Raw genomic sequence first — 9,006 nt, forward strand, 5'->3', positions numbered from 1 at the left:
TTTGCGACGGCCAGACAATCTTTCACTTGAAGGGGATATGAATTTGGAAACAACTTAGAGTGCATCCTACCAGCCAAGTGGGAATTGTAGACCTGCTGAAAGTTATATGCCGCAGAGATGTTATAAGGCACCTTCAACACCATTTGCTAAGGACTCGGTGTACACACTGAGCTACATGCATCCTGGAACCGACGCTGATACTGCTGCCCAGTGTCGCCGCAATTCTTTGCGACGGCCAGACAATCTTTCACTTGAAGGGGATATGAATTTGGAAACAACTTAGAGTGCATCCTACCAGCCAAGTGGGAATTGTAGACCTGCTGAAAGTTATATGCCGCAGAGATGTTATAAGGCACCTTCAACACCATTTGCTAAGGACTCGGTGTACACACTGAGCTACATGCATCCTGGAACCGACGCAGATACTGCTGCACAGTGTCGCCGCAAATCTTTGCGACGGCCACACAATCTTTCGCTTGAAGGAGATATGTGTTTTGAAACAACTTACACTGCATCCTACCAGCCATTTGATAATTGCAGACCTGCTGAAAGTTGTAAGCCGCAGCGATTTTACAAGGCTCCTTCAACGCCATTTGCTAAGAACTCTGTGTACACACTTAGCTACATGCCTCCTGGAGAATTTGTGTAAGTAGGAAACGACGAAAGAGACTCGACAGACCAACAGTCCCCTTCCTGTTGTGAATGTTGCTTATTGTATAACGCAGAGTAAAGATGTGAATGCACGTGGGAAACAGTAGAAGATATATCACATGGCTTGGATTCACCTATCGGTGAAGGAAATGCTACATAATATTTCCATATTTAATTTGTTCTAGGGTAAGAATCCTGGTGCGAAGCATCGTGAAACTTCGACGGTCCGCCTTCGGATCTGGACCACCGAGTTACTTGCTAGTACCGTCCAGTCTCGCATGTCGAAGAGGACGTCAGCATGAATCGTGTTCGTCCGGCGTATTTCGCTTTTCTCAAGTCTTCCTTCGTTATCCCTAGTGAAAATGACTGAATGACACGCAGAGTATGGAAGTGACTGCACATGGGAATACAATTAAGATAAATCACTTGGCTTGTATTCACCTATTTGTGAAAGAAATACAACAAATTTTTCCATATTAATTTATTCTACGATAAGGCTCCTGGCACAGAGCATCGTCAATCTTCAACACTCCGCCTTCGGATCTGGAACACCGAGGTTCTTCCTAGTACCGTCCAGTCTCGCATGTCGAAGAGGACGTCATCATGAACCGTGTTCGCTCGGCGTAGTCGCCTTGCTCAAATGTTGCGTCTTTAACCCACGTGGAAGGGACTCAATGACTCAATATTTTCGAATCACTTCACCCAGTTGGGGCGATGTGATGGATCCAGAATCTACACTCTTGCACGCGAAACAAATGTGGGTTTCTGCGTTCTTATAATCATATTTATATTATAATCCACCTGATCAAAGAAAGTCAAAACCCATGCGCTCATACCAAGAGAGGACTTAATACAGACTGACTAAGAAATGACAGACCCGACCTCTCGTCAGAGGGGGCGCTACACATAGACAAGGCAGTAACTTTCATTCAAAAGGAATACCTGGTCATGAGCCCCAACTGGATCTCGACACATAGACAGACCGGCTGACTGCCCGTCAGTTGCAACGTGACTCTGACTCTGACTCTGACTCTGACTCTGACCGTGAATAATTTTTGTTTTCAGTCTACGATCAAGCCACACCAAGCAACATCAGCCACAGGCTTTGTCGCAAGCGCTCGGTCTACGGAGGCATTGGCGCTTCGCTGCGTCAGGCATGACTGCCACGGCTGTCTGCCGGTCGCACTCGACTCACTGGGCAACTAGGCCGCCCGGACTCGCCGCTATTCATGCCCGACACACTGTGCAACTTGCGTAGCTACCGCCTGTCCACTACTACGACCGCGCTCAACGACCAGTCTTTCACCAGCAGCCGCCGCACGGCGACCAAGCAACCTCCAGCCACGGACGCACTGCGGCCAGTCCACTCACCGCAACTAACCTCTCTGCCTACCGGCGCGCGCGGCGCTACCTCTCCAATCAAACATCTCAGCAACCAGGGTACTTTTCAGGACCATCAAACTCTTCCGAAGGAGTGGGTTGTCATCGGAGTAATGACAAAACTACATAAGACCCCACAGATCTATGCAACACACTGTCTGATATATTAACATACAATTAAATTGAACAGTGTTATATTTTAGCGTCCTGTTGCACTGATTTAAGTCCATGTTTTATTTCAACCGTCTTCCAGTGCATACACTCATCTATCTTACTCCTCTCTCTCGCACTACATGTTTCGGCACAAAAGTGCCACCTTCAGGTGAAGGTGTATGCACTGGAAGACGGTTGAAATAAATCATAAATTGAACAGATTAAACACACGAATTGCTAAGCTGAATTATATCAAATTTATTATAGAATATAAGTTTTTGGGTTTTCACTCAGCGATTGTTAGTTGTATTCATCTCGCTTATGACATCATGTAGTTTTGTAGGCGGATTGGACGTTTCTGAGAATATGCTGCCACAAAATTAAATTTCTTCTCACTGTTCCCTTTCCCACATGTGCCCGTAAACTTGTGTGTCCCTAAACTGGCCATTTACCCACCGTTTCTTCCATTGGACATATCAGGTTGTTTTTGTCAACACTTCACCGTAGGACACGTGACCATCTTCCTCGTAACCTGCCTACGTAATTCATGAACATACACACTTCAACCCTAAAAATGAAGGCAACAGATTCCTTCGTAAAGTCAGTATCCATCCACAGATATACACAGTATCATCCCAGAAGACCAAATGTTTAATAAAAAGGATCTTGGCATAGCCCCTTTTCCTCATCTGTGAACTAAATGGCGGCGTCTGAATAGGCTTCTGGGGCTCACCCAGCATCCTATCTGATTCTTAGTACATACTCGTTTCTCCGGGGAAGTTGTGGCTGGAGCGTAGCCACTCACCTTCATCTCCTGGAAAGATTAAGACGTGTGGAGCAACACCGCTACTCCCCCATATGCCTTCCTGACGTGGTGCCTAATTAGGCACAGGGACAACTTGCCTTAACCTGATAAAAATGCTGAAAGCCGCGAATTACCAGTAGGCGCTGGTACTTAGTCCATACGTACACATATCCTCCTTAGGTCCCCTAAAGTCTCGAGAATTGTCCTGAATAATTTTTGTTGCCAGCCGCTCATGTAAAGACAATATTTTGTTTACCTTTTAATGATAAAAATTATACATTTTGATTTGGGAGTAAAAATTATCAGTGTGATGAACCAAAAACAGATTGTAAATTAAACACAGTGAAGAGTACTATCTTTTTGGATATAACGTCATGTAGTCGGTTGAAAGTTAGCCGACGTTTCGGCGGAACATATCGACTCCCTCTTCCAGGTCGAATAAGCCACGCAAGATACCAGCATGAAAGCAGACTCTGCTTTCCAGCTGCAGAGTGGCATAATCTACTTTCACGTTGGTATCTTACACAGCTACTTAGAACCTGAAGATGGATGTGATGTTTCTTTGAAACCTCGGTTGATTTTCAACGGAGTACACTACGTTATATCACAGAAGATGGTATATCTCATACCCCCCGCTCTGAGAACCTCATATCCTACATACATAATGAAGCTTACCGGTTACAGGCTTGAAAATGTACCAGAATACACGGCTTCCCATCCTAGACGATTAATTCAGCTTTCATACAGACTGACGGGCATTCACAAGCGATTAAGAACTCTAAGGTCGAGGGCACACCGAGGCAACTGGCAACCACAGCACTGGAATAAGTTCCAATCACGTACTAAGTTTATGCAATTTGTGTGAATGTTAAACGCTATTTGTAAAATTGATACATTTTAATGTCACAGACCACGTTTCACACCCATATAGAGCTACATACAAGTTGTAGTTTTGCATATTTTTATTTTTGTTTTTAGATAGCAGACAAGAAGATAAAAGGTTCTGGACTGAATGGTAGCAATCATTACACGAATTCAATTGCCTCTTAATTTCCTCCTGAATCAAATTTTGATTTGTTACTGTGATTTGCAAAATATGTTAGCTATCTACAGTCATGATTTTACCCTGCATTCTGATGATAAGACAGCAGAATATACTTGGTTCTCTCTGTGTTTACTCCTAGATCAACCTCCTTACTAACATCAACTAAAGTTTGTGTGTTTTTCTTTATAGTACGATGGGGTACCCAAAAGAAACCGAACTATTTTTTTTTGTGGGCAGAGCTTTTGTAGTACCGCGTTTTGCCGCAATGAGCACATAGAGCTAACATTCCTGAGTCGATATACCGACTACCGTTGCTTCAGATGGTAAGGGCTAGTTTCGGCAGAGTTTATAGTGACAACTGTTTTGTGGTATCGTCGTTTTTGCAATGGCTGATTTTCATGAACAGCGTGCGGCGGTGAAATTCTGCTTTTTGCTCGGGAAAAGTGGAACAGAAACTCTTGAAATGTTAAAAACGGCGTACAAGGACGATGCTATGGGGAAATCTCAAGTGTTTGAGTGGTTTTCCTGTTTCAAAAATGGTGAAATGTCAATTGATGACGAACCTCGTTCTGATCGTCCTTCCACGGCCCGAACACATGAAAATGTTGAAAAAATTCGTGAAATCATCAAGGAAGATCGACGACGGACCATTGAAGAAATTGTGGAGCTGTCAGGAGTGACTTGGAGTTCAGTTCAGCGAATTTTGACAGAAGATTTGGGAATGAAAAGGGTGGCTGCGAAATTCATGCCATGACTGCTAACTGCTGAACAAAAAAAGGTCGCGTGGAAGCATGCTGTGCTTTGAAAGAAGAGTCCCGAAGACATGAGACATGAAAGGAAAACGTTTTGCTGATGTTGCTAAGGTGAAGGAAAAAACGACGGAGGCGCTGTCAAGCATCTTAAAAGATGAATTTAGACAAAGTTTTGAAAAATGAAATAAAAGTCTAGGCAAGTATATTGGTGTAAGTGGAAAGTACTTTGAAGGGGACTGAAGGTTTGTGCTTAAAATTTGAATAAATAAGTTTGAAAAATAAGTTCGGTTTCTTTTGGGTACCCCCTCGTATATTATCACTCAGTAGAATCACATTAGCAGCATAGACTAACAACTGATGTGTCCCATTTAATTTCAGTCCCACCTGGTTTTCCTGGACTCATATAATGGCATATTCTAAAGCAAAGTTCAATAGCAGTGGTGATAAGGCATTTCCTTCTTTGAGACCATTCTGGATAAGAAAATTATAAAATATTTACCTATACGGCCTTAGTATAAGTTTTGTTTAAACACATTTTAATCAGCTTAACTGGTTTCATGTGTTCCTCAAACTCTCATTAGAATGTTGTACAACACTTCCGTCCTAATTCAATTGTAAGCTTTCTTGAAGTCTACAAATAGCTGATATACTGTCTCACTGTACTCACATTTTTTCTCCAGTATCTGACCTAAGCAAAAGATATGATCAGTTGTTGATCTGTTACATCCAAACCCACACTGATGCTCCCCAGTAATTTCATCTACATATAAACTTAATCTTGAGGGAAGGATATGGCATAAAATTTTGTATGGGTAGTCAGTTTTATCACCCTCTTTTTTGTGATTTGGTACAATAATAGACTCACAGGACAGTGACAGGAATTCTAAATAAGAGGATTTTAAATCTCAAGGGAAAAACACCTGCAGGAAATGACCATAAGCAAGTTTTTCACTAAAAAGAGACTGAACCTCATATTCTGTATTCATGCAACATTTGGAAGTGGTTAGTCGCTGGCTTCCCACTGCAGTAGCCCAGGTTGGATCCCGGGTCTCGTCAAGTGAGATTTGTGGTGGACAAATTGGCGCTGAGGCAGGTTTTCTCTGAGTACTTCGGCTTCCCCTGCCAATCTTCATTCCACCAATTGCTCCACAATCACCCTCACCTATCATCTGCGGCTGGTACAATACAAGGGACTTAGGCCCACCTCACTAGCAAAAAAAGAAAATATCAAATACATCTGGTAACCTGTCACATCCATCCCCACCCTCACCACAAACACTTGTACATTCAACCTGGAACGTTAGCATTACTTACGCTGGAAGAAACACACTAATCCAGACCTTCTTAGGAAAATTGATGGCTCATGTATGACGTGCAATTATCTTCACAAATATCATGTCACTGGAAATCATTAACATCTCATTAATGGAATGCACATAATTTCAACAGAATTTGCTTCCCTGTTTTTACACCTAATATACTCCTTTTATGCCGCAAAGGAAGGGTAACTGGACCAGTGACCAGTTGAATGACCATCACAGTCCCCTGAATTTACCTGTGTGACCATTGTTTCAGATCTATGAAACACTGTGTACAATATATTGTAAAAAATGATTCTGAAGTAAGATATATGTGAATTACACACATACACACAACTAAGAAATGTGTCAAAAGATGTTTTCTGCCTTCAGTACCACCTTTACACATGCATTATATACAAACTAGCACTAATTCCATTTGAGACAATTTATATCAAATGTTCCCTGAGTACAATATCTACAGCACATCTTATTTTGATCTTACATTATAAGGAATAAATAGGTAGAATAGTAGGTAGGAGAACAGTTAAACAACACCAAAGTGAAAGTGGCGGTGAGATACAAGATCCTCAGCTTTTACACATGCAGTGTGTGTTCATTCATGACACACACATGCACACAAATTGAAAAAGAGGTATTATAATCTCTTGACCACCTACAACAGACATCTGTATTGCTTTAGGCTGTTACAAAATCAGAAAATATATGCCTGAAAAGGTCTGACCATAAGCACACAGGAAGAAATACTCGGAATGGAATGGTAAAATAATTCAGTCAGAATATGGAAGATTTGAAGCTTCCATGGCTTAACAATATGTTAAAATCCTATTGGGCAATCAGTCATCTCAGTCTTGAGTTAAAAACGAACATTTCAGTGATCTCCACCTTGAGGGTTGATGTGGTGAATTACTATGAATCGCTGATAAATATATGTCAATGTTTGGAATTGCTGACTCATTCTCTTGGCATATGAAGCAGCAGGAGGTTGGAGTCAAATTGTGTAGTCACCCATCTGACACTAACCTATCACCATGTCATTTAAACTGGTGCCCCTGTTGTCAATTACTGTGCCTTCTTTTCATCTTCCCTGAATTTGCCTGCTTGGGATTTTCTTGGCCTATGCATGCCAGAATGCCCTACTGACATGGTGATGGGATTCCATTCTTTGCTAAGTCTGAACCCTTGGTCGTTAAAGAAGTTACAACACAATCTGAGGTAAATATTTTATTATTTAAATCTCAGAACATATACAAGACATACTAGGAACATGTTTCAAGAATAAACAAATAAACTAAATTTACATAAATATAGAATCTTTTTTTTGACACAATCTGAGGTAAATTTATTTAAATGCAGAATCTTCCTTCCGAATGAGTCAGGTACTCAACCTGCATTGCCATGGCACAGAGGGCATGTGGTGCCATACTGCAAACAAAAGAAGAAACAGGTAAATGACATTTTTATTCTAACAAAGGTATACTTCGGAGCCAACAATATGGCAGTTAATCATTCCAAGACCGAGAATTTATTCTGAATGATATACAAATTAAGCCCGTGCCTCAAAGGAAACGGATTACCTATCCGCTACAGAGACCAACAGTTTAATGCTGTTTACTGTGAGAACCATACGGAACACGCAGATAGACTGTGTGGGCAGAATGCAGAGATTTAGAACCTTAAAGCTTGTGGTACGTATATATATTATGTACAGGGGTTTAAAGGATTAAACACTTTCCCTCATCTGTTGCTGAATGTGTGCAAATTTTCACTCCCTTATATGTATTCATGGAGCATGCGCAAGGACGCATCTGACTTTATATAGTGATTGATATCTTCAGGAAAATTATGATGTTACAAAATGTTTTAGACACAAGACCTTTGTTTTATGTCTCAGCATCAGTGAGTCAGATATCTGTGTCACTTGTGTTCACACGGGGTTTGAAGACAAAAATATTTTTGTGAAAAAAAAAGTGTAAGAAATTTGTGCATGTAGGAAGCAAGTCGTACTATATGTGGAAGGTGAAGTTAACAAATCTGTATAGATCTGGTGGCACATGGATAAGACATTGGCGTAGTATTTGGAAGGTACCGGTTCGAGACCACGGTGTCTTTTGTCAATAGAAATTGAAAAAGGAATAAATAAATACGATTTTTCTGCAGCTATAAACCAATATGTAGAATATGAGGAGGATCGCAGAAGACTTCAGAATAGATGTTGTGGTGGCCTAGAGGTAAGGCAGCGGCGTTGTAAGTGAAAGGTACGTGGTTCGAAAACAGAAGAATTTTTGTAATGATATTTTTCTGGAATTATATAGCGAGATGTAACATTTTTTTTTTTTAATTAACTGCGTATTTACAATCTGCTCTCTTATTTGTGGAGCATTAAGTAAATCTGTGGGCGAATGGCATGAGTGGAGCATTCATCCTCTGATGAATCCCCTATCAGTCTTGTTGATGGTTAATATTGTTTTCCGTATCTTCAGAGGTTTCGGGGAGGTCAGTAGGCCATTGCCGTTTTAGTCTCCGTGGCACCTTTGGCGGAGTATTCAGGGCCGCTATGAGTTTGTTGCTATGTCCATCTAGCCGTGCGCTGTATAGTCTCGACAGTCTACAAATCTCGTCACTGACGAAAGGAGTTTGGAGGTCGTTGTGAAGAGATAGGTTGGACACATACCAGGGTGCATCTGCGACTGCTCGTAGGATTTTTGACTGTATTCTCTGTATGATTTTTGTATGTGACGGTTTAGCACAACCCCACAGTTGGATCCTGTAGGTCCATATTGGTTTAATGATGCATTTGTATAGGAGTAGTTTATTGTTCATGGATAGTTTAGATTTTTGTCCCAGGAGCCAAGACATTTCCTTTAGTTTTAGGTTTATCTGCTGTCGTTTGGTTTTGAT

General features: G+C 41.3%; 1 protein-coding gene across 1 annotated transcript in view; it reads right to left on the minus strand.

Annotated features, from left to right (window-relative positions):
* Positions 1 to 7,289: 7,289 nt before the first annotated feature.
* LOC111862196 overlaps positions 7,290 to 9,006 on the minus strand; it is a 47,887-nt gene continuing 46,170 nt past the window's right edge. The window contains exon 11 of the mRNA XM_023847391.2: positions 7,290 to 7,530. The gene's annotated coding sequence lies outside the window, so the exon portion shown is untranslated. The remainder of the gene's footprint in view (positions 7,531 to 9,006) is intronic.

This window comes from Cryptotermes secundus, unplaced genomic scaffold, assembly GCF_002891405.2.
Source record: "Cryptotermes secundus unplaced genomic scaffold, Csec_1.0 scaffold1265, whole genome shotgun sequence".
Lineage (NCBI taxonomy): Eukaryota > Metazoa > Arthropoda > Insecta > Blattodea > Kalotermitidae > Cryptotermes > Cryptotermes secundus.